The sequence below is a fragment of the Canis aureus genome, chromosome 31 (genome assembly GCF_053574225.1).
Source record: "Canis aureus isolate CA01 chromosome 31, VMU_Caureus_v.1.0, whole genome shotgun sequence".
NCBI lineage: Eukaryota > Metazoa > Chordata > Mammalia > Carnivora > Canidae > Canis > Canis aureus.
The window spans coordinates 40,763,294-40,781,249 of record NC_135641.1 but is presented as its reverse complement, the minus strand read 5'-3'; the positions used below and the strand labels follow the sequence as shown (position 1 = coordinate 40,781,249).

Below are 17,956 nucleotides of genomic sequence, written 5' to 3'. Positions count from 1 at the left end.
CAGATCAGACATTCAGTTCTCATTCTTTCTCATTGAAGTGGTGTGTATATTAATGTCTTCTGATTCTACCCAGGATTTTGTTCTCAATTTAATTTGATTATTGATTAAGTCATAGACCCTTAATCTGATGACTTCTATGTAGTAGTTCAAGTTTCCTCATGTGTTCGTTTCCTAGGGCCAAGGATCTGGAGAGGCCTTGACATTTGTCTATAACTAAAATGACCATATATTCAATGAGCAGGAATGACCAGAAATGAATATAATTTCTCTTCTTTGTGATAGCACGCAAACCAAGCTGGGTCTGGGGCAGGGATGGAGAGCCATAGCTTCAGATAAGGCCTAGGCTTCTTTAGCCTTGGGAGTCTCTTCACGCCGCCCCTCAGAGCTGATGTACGAGGGAGGTATCAGAGCCCCAGGGCAGGGAGGATGGTGCCCTCCCCCCCACCTGAACCGAGGGTCTTTAGGTCCTGAATTAGCTTCTGGGCTCTCCAGCCAACCTGGACCCTCTTCTCATCAGAGGCTAGGCTTGGAGGACATTGTTTCCCAAAGCAGAGGCTTGCTTTTCTTCAAAATGTAGATGCACCGCTCAATGCTGCAAAAATGAGTCTAGGATTACGTTAGTGGCGGGTGTTTAAGTGATCGTAATTTACTGAGCACACCCTCATTCAGTTTTGCAAAGCCTCTCACAGCATTTAACTGGTCCTCTTTGATCTGATCAAGCCCGCTTTCCTGCCGTGGCTGATTGTCCAACAAAAGGACAGACTTACACATGTGTGGGGGAGCGTAACCTGGACTCAGTAGCCTGAGCACTTTTCCCTTCCCTTTAAAGTTTCTTTAGGTTTCACATTTTAAGGGGTCAGTGATACTTCCATTTGTCTGTCGTTTTACAAATGAGTCATGAAAGAATGGAAAAAATGGGTTTTCCCATGTGATGGCTCACATGACAGCCTTCACAAAACATAAGGAAGAATGGCACGTAAGGAGTAGTAAGCCCTTAAAGATTCCAAAGATTGAGAGAAAAAAGAATGAATTCTCAAAAATTTTGCCCAACTTTCATCAGTTTTAAAGAGGAGGCCCAAAATAAATAAGCGAGACATGTAAAAACTTATTCACATCAGTAAATGCCAGCTTTTTCCCACATTTTTAAGGTATTTGCAGATGTTTTGGTCAAAAGCTGCTTACTTAGAAAAATCTGCATTTAAAAGAAAGATAGTAGGCTACAGTATGGTATGTTTTTAAAAAGGCAGCCTTCTGAGTCTGCCTCTAAATCCATTTGTGAGCATAATTTACTTGTTCATAGTCCTGCGAGACGTTTGAGGAACACAAGTGCAGTGGCTGATTATCCTTCAGTTCTCGCAGGATCTCACATAAGCGGGGCATCTCTGAGTAAGCCTGCTTGACCAGCTCCACTCGTTCATCCTTTTGCAGTTACAGACCGAAAATTCCCTGACTTATTAATTGTACAATCTGTCATTCTTAGGTAATTTAAGTGCATTTTCTACTACACACGGCTATTTATGCATGATTTTAAATGGCTTATATTCACAATTAGAGGCTGTGGTCAATGCTGGAAGGAACTCTGGCCTGATATTCATGGTAACCTGAGTTCTGGTTTTGTCTCTGCAACTGGCTTAGCGAGACTCTGGCAATTTATTTCTGGAAATTCCACTAGTACTTCCTGTCTGATTCAGGCCCTGCCTCTGGAGCTGGGATACATTAACCTAGTCCTAGTGACTACCCTCTCGGGATTCACAGCCTAGTTCAGTGGTTCTCACACTCCGCTGCACACCGGAATCCCCCGGAGGGCTCATCAGAATGGAGTGCTGGGCCTCACCCTAGAGTTTCTGATTCAGTAGGTCTGGGCTGGGCGGAAAATTTGCATTTCTAACAAGTTCCCAGATAATGCTGATGCTGCTGGTTTGGGGACCATGATTTGAGAACCACTGATCTAATGGTTCAGCTGACACATCAGTTACCACAATTCAAAGATTAAATGCTGTGAAATAAGTATAAATAATGTGCAGTGGGCACCAGAGTGTGAAGAAGTGGGTCCAAAGATGAATGAACAGCTGGAGATCTAAGAAGCCCCAATGGAAGAGGGAGAGGTGGAGCAGGATCTTGGCGAGTGGCTAAAGACCTGACAGGTAGGACCTTTGGGGGGGATGGCATCATCCCAATCTATTGATGAGTGGGGGAGTGCAGGGGGTGTGTGGGAGCAGGGGCTAGTCTAGCATGGGTGGACTGAATAGTGGTGTGGTGGAAAGGAACACCCAGACGCAGATGGAATTGAGAATGAGGGAGCGGGGAAGTGAAACGAAACATGTTTTTGGTTGTGGAATGTTGGCAGCAAGGCAACAGCATGATCAGAGCCATGCTTAAGAAGAGCAGCTCCGGCGCCGTGACAAAGGGCTCGGAAAGAGACAGTGATTTCGGGAACTATTGGGGCAGCCCAATCTCCACACCGGGAAGGGCTGAAGAAGAGCGTGGACGTGGGAGGGATGCAGTTATGGGTGCGTCTGCGCAGAAGCCACAGGTGTGGGCGTTGCTTGGGGACAGGGAGATGGAAAGGTCAAGAGGGGTGGAGGATTCAAGTTTAAGTCATTGGGAAAGAATGAGAGTGGCTGGATCCCGCAGGAGAAACAGATTTGCTAAGAAAACGAACACCTGGAACCTTGGTTTCTGTAGCAGGGCCCCGGACCAGGAGCTTTGAAAGGTCGCTTTTTGTTTGATCGTAATCAATGTTTCAGTTGCTGCTTATCTGAAACATTACAGAATATATTTGTGTAAAAAGCAAATGGCCCGTGTGTAACAGGCACCGATATATGTGACTGCTTGATCCTGGATACTCACTGGCCCTAAAATACCTGCACCTGTAAATAGAATTCTCTTTGAACTTAGTTTTGCTTATAGTTTTCTAAGAATGTCGACTTGCCCGGTTCCTCCTATTTTATATATTATGCGCGTGAACATTTTCTGCGTGTATTTCTATGTATATATTTCAAATAACTAGATATTTGAAATCTTTTTGGCTTGTTCTCCTATTCTAGTAATCACAGCATATATCGATAGATTTCTGCGCAACCCTCTCGTTCATCCACTGGATTATGAGCTCCTTCTGAGTAAAGGACGTGTCTTAATCATTTTTGTCTTCCTCACTGCACTCCTCACGAGTGACTACGTAAAGTGGCCAGCAAATGTTGGGGGAACTGGGTTGAACCACTGAGTAAAAGAGTCAATTACTATCTTTTTTTTTTTTTGAAAGATTTTATTTATTTATTTACGAGAGACACACACAGAGAGAGGCAGAGACACAGGCAGAGGGAGAAGCAGGCTCCATGCAGGCAGCCCGATGCGGGACTCGATCCTAGGACCCCGGGGTCACGCCCTGGACTGAAGACTGACGCTCAACCGCTGAGCCACCCAGGCCTCCCCTGTTTCTTTAGTGAGAGACAAAAAGGCTGAGGCAATAAAAAGCAGTAGTTTGAAGGGAAATGGAAATCCCGGTATTTTGAGAGGTTGAAAGAGGAAACAGTTAATTCAGTAGACTTTTCGGGACTAGAACATAGATATTCCTGGGCACGTTAGGAAGCAGAAGGCCGTAAAAACCAGGAGAGCTTTCAGTTCTGTCTTAAATTAGCCATTGGGCACCTGGGCCAGGCTTTCCTACTCTGGACCTCAGTTCCCTCATTTGTGAGGTCGTGGTTGTAGTAGATTATAGAATTTTCTACCTCTTTGCACACCCTTAGAATCCCAAGTGGGGAACAGAGCATCAGAGTGGGAGAGAGCATGTGTGTCCTTTGTGACCAGGGCGTGCCATGCTAGCCAGAGGCCCAGTTCCAGAAGGTAGTTGCTGCTCAGTTAAGGCGCCTAGGATAGATCCTACGGGAAAGTCTCGAACGAGGTGGCCTAACTGGGGATTCTGTGCGAGAGCAGAGGAGAGGGCCCAGGGAGTGGGAGCAGGAGCCGCGGTTGCTTGCTTGGGGCCTCCTCTCGGGAGGAGTCTTATGTGGTGTCTCTCAACACAGCTCACCTGGGGAAGGGCGGACCTTTGTCTGCTGCTCATCTCCCGCTGGGTAAGGGCAGCTCCACTCTTTCAGGTTGGGCATCCCTGGCTCCTGGGGGGTCCCCGTGGGCGCCTCACGAAGCGGTACCAGGGAAGCCTGGGCTGAAGAGGCCCCGTCAGGTTGCACGTGGATGAAGCTGGCCGGATTGTTCATGGGACTGGCCGCCGTCCAATGGCAGGACTCTGAGGTGAGTTTGAGAGGATTTGAAGCAAAGCATAAAAGGCGGCGGACTAGGGAGCTCTGGAGGGATTCGCAACCGAGGAACCATGTAGTCAGAGGTGCACAGTGGCCTGTCGGGAAGGTTCAACAGCCAACTCTCCAGAAAACAATGAGTGTGTGTGTGTGTGTGTGTGTGTGCATGCACACACTTACATGTGCTATAAATTATCCTGACATAATGGATGTGTAGCACGCAATTCATAAATAATAAATCATACAGCCTTCTTTATTGTAAAGTGCACATAGCTGATTGATTTGACAGATTTTTTTTTTAAAGATTTTATTCATTTGAAAGAGAGAGAGTGCGCGCGTGCACAAGTACGCAGAGCTCAGTGTGGGTGGGGCTTCCTCCCAGGACCTAGGGATCATGACCTGAGACAAAGGCAGACTCCTAACCGCCTGAGGCACCCCGGTTCTGACAGGTTTCTGTTGGTTTTTGCTGAACTCTTGAACTTATGGCCAACCTATGGTTGCAATGGATGAAAGCAGGTGGTTGATGCGCTCTTGTTACAGTAGGGAGTACCGTCAGGTGAAACGACGACGGCACGGCCCAGAACTTCACTTGTTCATGAAGCGTCTTTGTGAATCGGACAGCATTAGGAGAATTATTTCCACAGCTTTTCGTTTTTTTTGCAATATACCTGCTATAGGCACCCCGTATTTTATTAACATTTGGTCCATCAGTTTTTTTAAGCCTAGACAATCCTCAAAACAGAAATCAAACTTGATTTATAGGGGATTGCCAGTTTCCCTATGAAAACTGTCCCATTACAGCCAACTTCAAGTTACAGGGAGTAGATGCCCAGTAGCGCCTTTCACAGTATTTTCACATATGGGCAACATTAGCCCTAAATAGCCTCAAAGACACAGATATTAGTAAAATGTGTTAAAGTAGCAAAGAAGTGGTGGATCTTGAATAGTTGTTATCTTTGGGTTTAATTTATTTCACTGTAAGTTTAATTTTTCATAATTGGTGTGTTTAACAACTGATAACATTTAAAGAAAAAGATTTTATTTAGTCATGAGAGAGACACACAGAGAGAGGCAGGGACACAGGCAGAGGGAGAAGCAGGCTCCCTGCAGGGAGCCCAACGTGGGACTCGATCCCAGGACCCCGGGATCACGCCCTGAGCCAAAGGCAGACCCTTGACCACTGAGCCACCCAGGTGGCCCCAACTAATAAAATTCTTGAAAACTTCCAGTGGGTTCTCAGGAACTGGGATGGGTCAGCCCAGCCCACTCCTAGAGTTATAGTTTTAGAAGATCACCTTGGTAGCCAGCTGTAGAAATATTTTGAAAGGGCGTGCAAGGAAACAGTAACTGGGCCGGAGTAGGGGTGAAAAGTAGAAGATAGACTTGGGGAATGTCTTCACACTGCCAGCACGAGGGTTCAGGTGAAGTCAGGTTAATAGAGGTGATGCAGATTTTACAGGGCTGCCTTCAAATGACTTTTACTGAAGTCTCCTGCAGGTGCTCTTGGAGCCTTACAGAGCTCTTACCTGTGTAAAACGCATGTCCTCGCCGATCTTCTGCTTGATGACCCTGGGCCAAAAGAATTGAAAACTGAGGCCCTGCCCCCACCACAGCTGTGGGGTGCCTTCCGGGAGAATGGGATCCATGCCAAGGAAGCCACGGCCTTATTTTCCTAAGTTTGCAAAGCTGGGGGAGGAGGCTCTAGAAAGGTTTCAGAATCAGGGGTGTACCTGGGACCCCTCGCATAAATCTGAGTCCAGGAGCTTGAAGTTGCTGGGTTGTTTTTCCATGACTCAGAGAGGCAGGGGTAGATGGGCTTCTCCGTGTCCCCACAGCTGTGGAACTGGGCCTGGAAACAGCCCCTCTGCCTCGTCCTGGTTTGGCCCCTGGAAGCCACAGAGGTGTCCCTGCCTGAAGACCCCCTGCCGCCTTTGCAGATCAGCTCGTAGAGATAAATGCCTCAAGGCCAGGAGCCCCCCCCCCGCCCCAATCCATCCACACTCACAGGGTGGGTGAAGTTCATTTGTGGGTCATCAGCCTCCACCACTCTTAGTAGAAAAATGAGGTGAAGTAGATCCAAGGGTGGGCACGGCCCCTGGGTGCATGCAGCCAGTAGCTTGGGTGTGGAGTACGGGGGGCAGAGACCTTGGACTGTGGGAGAGGGGGGAGCCCTGGGCTGTGGGAGAGGGAAAGAGGATGCACTTGAGGTGCGAGGCAGATTTTAATCGTGCTCGGATTTGAACTTGATAAACGAGGTGCCCGTGGAGCAACAGGTCAGGATGTTGGAGAGAAGATGAACGGAGACATTGAGAGTAGAAAGGCCCGTGAGGCCGCGACCGAGACGGTCTTCCCGTGAGGATGTTGAATGAGAGACATTGGCCTGTGCTCAGGAAAAGTGTCAGGGGCTCGGGGCCCGAGGACTGGACAGGGAGGAATGTCCGGGGAGCTCTGAACCCGAAGGAAATGGCCCAATGGAGCTGAGACACATGGTGGAACAGTGGGGCCCAGTGTGTTCACACTGACAGTTTCCCAAGTTTATCTTTTCAGACTTGTGATCATGCGAACTGGCCTCCTTTCTTCCTTCTTATGATCTGCAGTATCATAAATGATGCAGAGTCAGGAAGACAGTGACACTTTTTTCACTTTTTTTTTCATGGACTGTGACCATGTCCATACTTTGCTCCAGCCCCATGATAGTCCATGTGGGGAGTAAACCAACCTACTTTAAGCTAAAGGGAAATGTCAACTTTTTTCTTTTTTCCTGTTTGATGTTTCTTGCTGTGTTTTCCATATTAATCACTTCATTTTCCTCTTGGTCACAGGCCTGATTATATTTATATATATATATATATTTTTTTTTTTTTCTCTCTCTCTCTCCCAGTTGTCAGCTGCCTGGTGTGTCAGGCAGGTTTTTCACCATGAGAGAAGGACACAAGAGAGTGCGAGCAGGCCAGGTTACCACCAAAAGTGTGTGCTGCTCTCGGTGGTTATGTTCCTGAACATCCAGAAAGCCCAGTGCTGCTGAAGTCTAGGCTTTGAAATGACCATGTGGTTTTGCATTCAACGAAAAAAAACTCTACCCCAGACATGTTTAAGGGTTGTTGGTTTGGGAGAAATTAGAGGACTCCAACGTGAAAAGACAGAGCCCTGCCCAAAGGGGTAGCAGAGTGAGTTTTCTACATCGCAAATCTGTCGAATAAGTAGATTTGGATGTGACCACAGGCTTGCCATATGAAATTCTATGCCATGGGAATCAAAGTTAGCGGCTTTGTGAGGACACATGTTGCAGACTGTAGAGACTTTTTTGTAGCCTTTTGCCAACGCGGAGAAGCATGGAGAAATAAAGGTGGATTTCTCTGCTCTGATCCTCTTAAACACTCACTGTGTCCCCATGCACAGGGGAATACTGGGGGGAATTAAATGTCACTGCTCCTTATAATGCATCAACGTGGACGTGTTAGTCTGCTGCTACAGGAAGAGGACAACTAGAGAAAAAACTCCTTGGGTCAGTTAGGTATTGTGTTTAGCTACCAGTATCAGAGACACCCCCCACCCCCCGTGGCTTTGCTTGCCATGTGAAAGCAGTCTGGAAGCTTGATGGCTGCAGGCAACTCCAGCTTTCCAATCTGCCCTGTCCAGGTGGTGGCCCTTGACCAGGATGGCTGCTGAGCCTCCAGACCTTGTACTGGATGAAGAGGGGGGAAGAAAAGAGTCTGTGGTCTCCCAAGGACCTGCATCAGAGTTCCATCACTCCTATTTACATCTCATTAGCCAAAGCTGAAGCACATTGGCCTGGCTGCAGCATTGTATTTAATTCCCTCTCATTTATAAATCTCATTTTTTGAACAATTGATTCACCCCCAGTCTCCTGGTCGTTACTGCAAGAGATTGGGAGAGAGCTCATGGGAGAGTAAGGTTCTTTAGTTTCTTTCCGGATGATTCCATGCCAAGAGGTCTTCCTCTGTCTTCTCAATAGTAGTAACTCCAATATCATGAACCAGTCAGGGTTTATCATGGAGGGCGAGCTAGTAGGTTATCGGGATTTAAGGGATTTATTGTAAGGAATTGGCTTGCCCAGTTGTGGGGCTAGCTAAGCATGCTTGAAATCCATAAGAGTTTTGAAATTCAAGCAGTCAAGAGTATATCATGAGCAGACTGGAACTCCAAGGGCAGGAGCTAAAGCTTGGAGTCTCTGGATTCAGGGAGGGTTTAAGCTTTTTTTTTTTTTTTTTTTAAGAGCTTTTCAGCTAATTCCATCAGTCCCATTCAGTATCCTCATCTTTCTTTTGACTAAATTCAACTGATGACAGACCTTAATTACATCTGCAAGGTCCCTTCACAGCAGCACTAAATTATATTTGACTGAATAACTGGGAAAGTGTGTGTGTGTGTGTGTCCTGCAAAAAGGTGGCTGTCCCCCCTCCTTCCTCCGGGACCGGGGAGAGAATATTCCTTACCACCAACCTGAAAACATACAAGAAAGCTAATTCTGGGACGTGTGGTTCAGGCTCACCAGGTCGACGCATCACACAAAGCCATCATAGACCATGATTTAGTGGCCGTCCAGAGAGAGCTGCGGTAAAGACCGATCAGTGTTTCCTCATTTCTGATATTCTGGAAGAAAGTGGACTGATAATATCATTGGTAGCTAACAAGAGGCTGGCAGTGTGCATTTTAATTTTTTCTGCTGTTTTCCCGCTCCATTTATCATAGATAGCTGAGACCTTATTCTTCATGCTTTTGTTAGGCCAGTAAAGGGCTTTGAGGCTCATCAGCCATGTGAGCTCATCAAAGTTAACAGAACTTAAAATTTGCTTCTAAAACTATTATGGCAAGATGTCCAATTTTTTTAATAGCACAAATTATTTTTCTCATCTGTGGCTTTTCTGTCTTCCGTATATAGAGATGTGAATGGTGCCTTTCATTCTTTATTCAGGCCCAAAATAGCTTTGTAGCTAAAGGAAAAATTAGTAGCATTGCAAATTTGTTTTTACTGATGAGACTCAGATGCTCACTAATCTTTTATTGGAAGAGTTCTCTATATTCTTTTTTAAAATAATGGCTCTATTGAGATTTGATTGACACACTATGAAGTTCACCTTTTTAGAGTCTGCAATTCAGTGATTCTTCGTATCTTCACAGTTTTGAATTAATCACCACTAATTCCAGAACTGTTATATATTCTTTTATATTAAATATGGAAATATCTTAAGACAGTGAAGAATTTGAAAAACTTAGTTCTGTTATCTGATCTAAATTCACCTCAACACAGAAGTTGGTGACTTTTGGTGAGGGCAGAGTTGCAAATGGTCGGGCTTGGTTTTGTGGAAAGAATACACATCTGGGGTTTTCTTCCAAATGTAAGTCTATTATTCCTTCAGATGTAATTCAAAATTGGGGCTTTCATTCACTTGTTCAGCAGAGATTTATCAAACTTTACTCAGGGCGAAGCTAGAGCCCGATGAGACTTTGTCAGAAACCTTGTGGTCAAGTGAGCGGAGGGATTGGTAAAGTCCTTGCTGGCCCAGGAGGCACGAAGCCACTGGAGCCAGCAGACCCGGTGGGTGGAGACCCCATAACTGTGGATTTGCAGGAGGGAAGGGACCACAGGTCTTGAGAACCCATCTGAGCATTCCACGAAAAAGCCAAGTCTTCTTAGGGGTTGGTGTGACAGCAGCTGCGAGCAAAGCTACTAAGGTCTTCTAAGAAGTGGCCACAGATGCTGGGAAGTGTGGTGAATGTTGCTGCCACCAGTGAGAAATGACACATGTGGTGTGGTTTGTGTCCTCACTTCCTTCCTATCCTCTCCTTCCACATCACCTGTCGGAGAGGCCTTCCCTGACCGGCTCTGGACCCGGAGCCCTGTCCTGCGCCTCCGCTCGCTCTGCTGTTTCTCCGGAGCTCTGGGGTGCGGGCTGTTATTGCAGCCTGGCCCCCCACTGCTGTGTGCAGTCAGGGCCGCAGGAGAGCAGATGTCTCGTGCTGAGCTTGCCCCAGTGCGGCGTCTGGTACCGAGTCTGGCCCACGGTGCTAATGAGGACTTGCTGCTGCACGAGTGCAGGATCTGAAACAAAAAAGGTATGGACCTTGAGAACCTCCCAGAGGTCCCGCCTCCTCATTCCATTATCTCCGGTGGTTATGATTTCAACATAGGCCTTCTGGGGGGCGGGGGTGGGGAGGCACAAGCATTTAGGCCAAAGCAAGACCTTTCTCCATGTGGTTTCATACTCCCATCCTCTCTGTGCCTCTCTCTCTCTTGCCCCATCCCAGGACTCTCGGTGCCCAGCATGCCATGTGCTCTGCGGCTCTAGGGTGCTTTGAGCAGGATGCCCTTCCTCCCTTGTCCACTTAGACCTAAAACCTCCTGTGCCTTTCTGGGGTCTTCCCTGACCACCCGTTTTCCCTGTGGGCTGAACCACTTCTGTCCCCGCTCCGTGTTTGCACAATCGTTTCATGCACAGCTGTGATGGTGCACAGTAGATTTTGGTTGTAGGGCCACACAGGCAGCCTCCTCCATGAGATCGCCCGCTTTAGGAGGACAGCGTGTGTCCCATTGAACTCTGAGTCCTCTGTGCTTGGCGGATGGCGTAGTGGAGAGTGGGTATCCGGTAGATGCTGGAGCAAGAAGTGCAATTCAGACAAGCACCCTGGGTGCAGCCTGACCCCAGTAACGGCCAGGAACAATTTAGGGGCACGCACATCACCGCCCTTGGCCGTAGAAGCGCATCAACGGGAGTCCGGTAAGCGCTGGTGTCTTGCGCAGTGACGAGTGTGTCAGCGCGGAGAGCCGCAGCAGCAGGTGTGCCCCAGCTGTTCGGCCTGGCCCTGAGCCGAGCTGCATCGTGGCTCTGACCGAATGTGCCCGGGTCAGTGCTCGGGAGACGCACAGAGCTGCTTAGAACAACTCCAAGAATGTGTAATAAAGAATGTGTTACTCCGGGCTATCTGCTGCTGCAGATTTTTGCAGATCTTGTTGGTTTTGGATTTTATTTGGGAAATTAGTGAGAGGTGGGCCTTTGGAAAAGCAGAAGCAAGCTGTTGGGCTCAGTGACGTGCTAACTGAATGAACTGGGCTGGACGAGGGGCTGGGAGTCCTGGGTGCTAAGGGGGGGTTCACGCCTCCGCCTCCCTGGTGGGCAGCCTGGGGCCCTGGCCTGGTTCCCTGCTGCTGCTAATTGGGCCCTCCTTTCCTATCACCCATCTCCTCTGGTCACAGGCCTGCTTCTGGTTCTCACAGGGAGGAAATGCAGGTGAACCCACAAACACGGGTTGTTTTTGTTCTTTAGGCTGACAGTGCTAATTTTTTTTTTAAGGTTTTATTTATTCATGAGACAGAGAGAGAGAGAGAGAGAGGCAGAGACACAGGCAGAGGGAGAAGCAGGCTCCATGCAGCGAGCCCCATGTGGGACTCGATCCTGGGACTCTAGGATCACGACCTGAGCCAGAGGCAGATGCTCAACCCCTGAGCCACTCAAGTGTCCCTAATATATTTATTTAAAAGAAAACGCTTTTTCTCTTTTTGTTTCATTCTAATTAATTCTTGTATTATCTGAATATCATTAGATAATGAGAGGAAAGATAGTTCGTTTTCTCCAGTGAGAATCTGGGCGCGATGAATGTGGTGCTTCATAGGAGCTATCTGCCCTCACCCTGCGTCAGCCTGCCTTGTTTATACTGGAACTGCCACTGCTTCCCACCCCGGCCCTGCCCCAACACCCCACACCCTGAACATTAAACACCGTGAACAGGAACACCATACCATGAGTATTAAAAAGGGGGAAATATCCTTAATTTTATTTTCTGGGCATGTTGACATCAAATAAATTATAGCACAGACAAATACACTCTAGATCCCTTTCCTGGTGCATAAATTCATAATCTTCACACTTAGGTTAATAGAATGGTTGTGGGGTGTTTCTTGGGTGCTGCATTTTGTATAGTCAGCTCTTGAGGTGTGAGAGAAGCTTCACCCACTTGGGGGCACCCAGGTATTTATTTAATAATAATAATAAACCAAAACCAACCGGCAGGAATTGCCAATAGAAAGTAATTTGATCTTAAGAAAAAAGGGGAGAAATACCCAGTGCAGGTAGACCGTGTCAGCATAACTCAGTGGGAAAGTCTGTGTTGAACACAGCTGACCATATCCTAAGGAAGGAAAGTCACCAGACAGCCTGATTTATGGTGCCGGGTCCGTAAAACCCCAGCCAGGCTCCTCTTAGCGGGTACTTCTGCGCAGGCCTGCAGCCTTGGGCGGCTCAGAGGGAAGCTAGCAGTGGGAAGGCGGAGGGAGCAGTGACTGAGAATTCAACTGTAAGCTTCCCCGGGGCCACGACCACATTTTCTCATTGTCTGTCGTGTGCTGGGTGCCCAGCATGCTGCTGGAGATGTGCACCCGGTGACTGTCCAGTGAATGCTGCATCAGTGCACTGGGGGAATGGACAGGGAACTGAGAACGGGCAGGCAGGGGAGGGAAGATTTAAAGCAAGGATGACCTATTAATAAAGGGAGTTGGTTAGCATGAGACACAACCACAAGGCAATGCGTGTGTTGTGATATGTATTTGCTTGGCTAGAACGTTTGCACCAGAGACCAGCCTTGGTGGGGAAATTCCCTCATTACCTGTTCTACTTGAAATTCTGTGGGGTTGAGCTTTGTATTAAGTATGTGTTATGTATGTGTATATATAAGAGACTTGTTCATTTGCATTTGAGCATGTAATCAAGCATCACAGACGCTCAGACACCGTGAATGCTCGAATTACAATTTTTATGGTACCATCCAATATAAATTTATGATTATAATGTTGCTTTGAGGTTGGGGTGAACGAGATCCCGAAATGCCTTTTGAATTCTTAAATAATAGTTAATTATGTTAGATGTTTTTAGGGTTCTTATTTGTTTCCCCTATTCTAATTCCTTGAGAACTCAAGGCCCAAGCAACCGCTTAGGTCACTCAGCTGCTTTATTAGCCCCTGAAGCATTAACAGAGGGTTAGTCAGCCCAGCCGGTTCAGGTCGGCTCCCCCGTGGTTCTAGCTTCTCGAATCTTGGATCCACTTTCATGAATTCAGCCCAGGGCGAATGAACCCTACACATTTGCTAGAGGCCAAACTCACTGGAGACTGATGAAGGCCAGGATACAATTTTATTTAAGAAGCTATTATTTCTGTGTAGTTCGGATAGTTTATTGGTGAGTAAAACATTCTCATACCAGGAAAATGTGCTGTGAAACCACATTAAGGTCACAAGGGTCCTTGGAGGGTATAGAGCAACGCGAGCCTGATGGCCTTAATCGTGAAGCACCATTTCCACCCTGGAAGTTTAATCCTAGAGACATTTATGGAGTGTCTGTTGCGTGTTAGGGAAAAAGGGAGCCAGCAGCCATTGAACGCTTTCTGTGCAGCAAGTGTGATGCTTGGTGCTTTTACACACTTGGTTTTACATGCTTGTGGCATATAAATCACTGTGGAGTATATAGGGCTGAAAGAACTAGCCTCCATCCTTTTTCTTTTCTTTCTTTCTTTCTTTCTTTCTTTCTTTCTTTCTTTCTTTCTTTCTTTCTTTCTTTTTTTTTTTTCTAGCCTCCATCCTTAAGGACCTTCTAGATCTGTGCTGTCTGGCTTGATATGGGTACGTGTGGCTATTTAGCACCAGAAATGTGGCCAGTCCAAACTGAAATGTGCTCTAAGTGTAAAAAGCACCTTAGGTTTCTAAGACGGAGTACAAAAGAAATGTAAAATATTTCCTTAATAATTTTTATATGAATCGTATGTTGAAATCACATAGTATTTTGGATAAATTTGGTAAAATAAAATGTCATTGTTTTCACTTGTTTCTTTCACTTTTTAATGTGACAACTAGAAAATTTTAAATGATATATATGGTTCACATTCATGTTTCGCACCATGTATTTGTTAGACAGCGCTAGTATACAGGTAGGGCACATACATAAATTGCTAGAATTTCACGATGGGCATTTAAGTTGGGGTGAACTTTTTGGAGGATACTCTGGCGATAACCCATGACTAAACAATCTGGAGCTCTGAGTTACTGTCAGACACAGAATGCTGAGCTTAAAATAGGTACACCTTCCATTGTGTTGAACTTTTTTCCCATTGGTTCCTCTATGTTTGTCCTGTCAACAGATGTTTATTTTTTTTTAAGGTTTTATTTATTTATCTGAGAGAAGAGAGAGTGAGCATGAATTGGGCGGGGAGGGGGGAGAGGGACAGAGGAAGAAGGACAAGCAGACCCCTGATTCAGGGCTCGATCCCAGAATCCTGAGATCATGACCTCAGCAGCTGTTTATTGATTAATTTTTACGTCAGGCACTGTGTGAGGCATTCTGAGTCCGATACAAAGATAAATCATGGGAGAATTCCAGATTGAAAGACGATTTGCTGTAAGGAGTGGGGTTTAGATTCTGTTGCCCCCAATAGCTGATACCAGGGGCAACTGGATAGACATCTGAAGAGGGGCCGATGTAGAGCTTTGGCAGCTCCAGAGGAGTGTGGTGACTGTTGGCTTGGAGTCTGTGTTTGAGCCGGAACCTGGAGGATGAGAGGATGTGCATGGGCAGAGATGGTGCAGGTGGAAGGGATGGACTAGATGGAGGGAACAGTGAGATCAGAAGGTCAGGGGTGAGGCTGGGGGGCTCTTGTAGGAGGAAGGGGGCAGTTCACCTGCCTGGGACATGATGTTTGTGCAGGGGGTGTGGTTATGGCCTGGACTTGAAGAGCAGGAGGCTGGGCTGCGGAATCCGGAATAATTCCTATAGTGAGTGCTTAAATGCCAGTGAACGTGTGGTACCCTAAAACAGTCTCTCAAATACCCAATGAAAAGTCCGTCTAAAATTCTAAAGGCCTGAAAGAGTCGTGGCATCCTTTTTTGTTTTTCTTCTTGAGAGTGAGGTGACTTAATGTTTAAATTCTTTTTAAAATATTTATTTATTGGAGAGCGTGCAAGTGTGAATGAGGGGAGGGGCAGAGAAGGGAGAGAGAGAGAGAGAATCCCAAGCAGACCCCCCTGAGTGTGGAATCTGACCCAGGCTCCAGCCCACAACCCCGAGATCATGACCTGAGCTGAAACCAAGAGTTAGATCCTTAACTGATTGAGCCACCCACGCGCCCCAGGGTTTAACTGTTTTTAAAATAAGTTCTTTTGAAATAATTACTTTGAGTCTAGTTCCTTCAAATCCTTCTAATGTCCTATTTGCTTTGTTCCAGGCAGCAACTCATTCCTCTTAGGAGTAGGGAATACAAGGCCTGAAGGCATGTGTGGGAGAATAAATGTTTCTCTCACAGCCAGTTTGTCATGATGAAAAATCATACCAACTCCGTCTTGTATTTCCCATTCCACGAAAATAGAGAACACTTCTACAAAAATTATTTTTTTGAGCAAACGAGGGCAAATAGTCCCAAAGAGTCTTTAAAAAAGACCAAATTGGTACATACCCTGTCCAAGCACAGAGAATTACAGAGGCTGGAGGGCTGAAGGTACCGAAGGGTGTTCCAGGTGGACGTAGGAGAAGGCCATCTGGGTCCAAATCCCAGCTCCTCCGTCCACCAGCTTTTCTGCTCACTCCTGACCTCGCCAGATCAATGCTTTTTACGTCCAGCCCTTGACTGCTACCTTTTTGCTTTCTGTCAAAGCCCCTTCTACTCACCTTTTCATCTATGGTCCGTTGTGTTACCTCGCTCCTCGCTTACTCTCCTGCAAAACCCAGTGTTGGTGAAAATCAGGGTTCTGCAGGCACAACTCTGCTCCAAACAGCTGAGCATACCTGGGACACGCGCGCACACACCTCTGATGACCCGAACTCCATCCCTCCACCCTCTCCAGGGACGCTCAGCGCTCTCTGGCAATCCTACCACGTTCGTTCTTTCCCTTTCTGACTGCTTCACACCTTTGCCTCTTTGCTCAAACCTCTACTATCTCCTCCTGTCTGTCTGTCTGTCTGTCTCGCTCTCTGCTAATGATCCTGCTGCTTTTTTCACTAGGAAACTAGAAGCAGCGAGAAGAGGAGCACCTCCTCTCCCCCCTGCCACATCCTCCTGCCTTCACACATACCTGTGTCCCCCAGAGCTGCACTCTTTTCCGTGGATGAGCTGTGTGTGCTCCTGGCCGAGGTCCACTACCTCCGACCCACCGGGTCTGGTGCTCTTGCCTGTTCAGAACTTGGTTTCTGTAGGATTCTCCTACTAGCTTCGTCCGTGTTCCTCTATTCACCGGGTCATTCTTACTATTCGAACATTCTATAATATCTCTCTTCCTCAAAGATACCCCTTTGAATCCTTTGATACCCCTTTGAATCCACCAGCTTTGCCCCACTTCTCTGTTCCTCTTTATTTTTTTTTTAAAGATTTGCTTATTTTAGAGAGGGGGGTGGGTGGGAGAGGGGCCAAGGAGGAGAGAGAGACAGAGAGAGAGAGAGAGAGAGAGAGGGAGAGAGGAGAGAGAGAGAATCTTAAGCAGACTCCACGTTGAGCATGATGCCCGACTGGGGGCATCAATCGGCACAACCCTGACATCAGGCCCTGAGCCGAAAACAAGACTTGGATGCTTGGCTGACTGTGCCACCCTGGTGCTCTCTCTGTTCCTCTTTAGAGCAAAACTTGTTTGATGAGGGAGTTGTCTGCTCTTGCTGTCTGCAATTCCCTACCTTTTACTCTCTTCCCAGCGTTTTATGAACATTTTTGAACATACAGCAAAGTTGAAAGATTTTTAAAGTGAATATCCCTGTAACCACCACTTAGACTCTGCAACTAATGTTTTGTCTTATTGCTGTAATGCATATCTTGCCATCGACCCATACCCCTATCCTTGCATCAATCCATCTTATGTCTGATACATTTTATTTATTTTTAAAAAGATTTTTTTTATTTATTCATGAGAGATACACACAGAGAGAGGCAGAGACACAGGCAGAGGGAGAAGCAGGCTCCATGCAGGGAGCCCCATGTGGGACTCGATCCCAGGACCCCAGGATCACGCCCTGAGCCAGAGGCAGACGCTCAACCACTGAGTCACCCAGATGCCCCTAATACATTTTTTTTAAATAAAAACCTTTATCTAAAAATAAAACCCCTTTATCTCGTTTTTTCATTAATTAATTAATTCCAAATTCTTGTATTATCTGAGCCAAGGCAGACGCTTAGCCACTGAGTCACCCAGGTGCCCCTGCTTGGATATGTTTTAAACTAAGTTGCAGGCATCAGTGCATTCTTTCCTAAACACTTCAGTGTGCATATTATTAAGTGGAGTTCAGTGTTTATAGTTATTTTCTCTTTTGAGGTGAAATTACACTGAAATGCACAAATCTTGAGTGAACCCCTCAGAATTCTGATGAATGCACACCCACCTCTGCGATCCAACCCTTATCCAGGGATGGAATATGGCCATCAGCACAGAAAGCTCCCTCGTGCTCTAGTAGGTACTCTTTTTGGCAAATTTGCTCACTGAGCATTTATTTTTGAGACTCATCCATATCATGTACATTTTTCGTGCCTGCCTTTTGCTAAGCATCATTCCATTGGCCATATCACTGTTTGTTTTTCATTTTCCTGTTGATGGACACCTGAGCTCTTTCAGGTTTGAGCTGTTATGAAAAACTTACTATGAGCAAACATAAAAGTCCTTTTGCGGATATGTGTTTCCTTTTGACTAAATACTTCGGCATGAAATGATTTGGTTACGGGGT

At 46.6% G+C, this 17,956-nt stretch overlaps 1 protein-coding gene across 4 annotated transcripts in view; it reads left to right on the top strand.

The window, feature by feature from the left end:
* PLD1 (phospholipase D1) overlaps positions 1-17,956 on the top strand; it is a 204,572-nt gene that overhangs the window by 12,693 nt on the left and 173,923 nt on the right. The window contains exon 1 of one of the 4 annotated variants that reach the window (XM_077880345.1): positions 1,904-2,144. The exons of 2 other annotated variants lie outside the window; for them this stretch is intronic. The gene's annotated coding sequence lies outside the window, so the exon portion shown is untranslated. Of the gene's footprint in view, positions 1-1,903; positions 2,145-10,106; positions 10,335-17,956 lie in introns of those variants that run through there. One more of the 4 variants, XM_077880347.1, reaches the window with a different exon arrangement.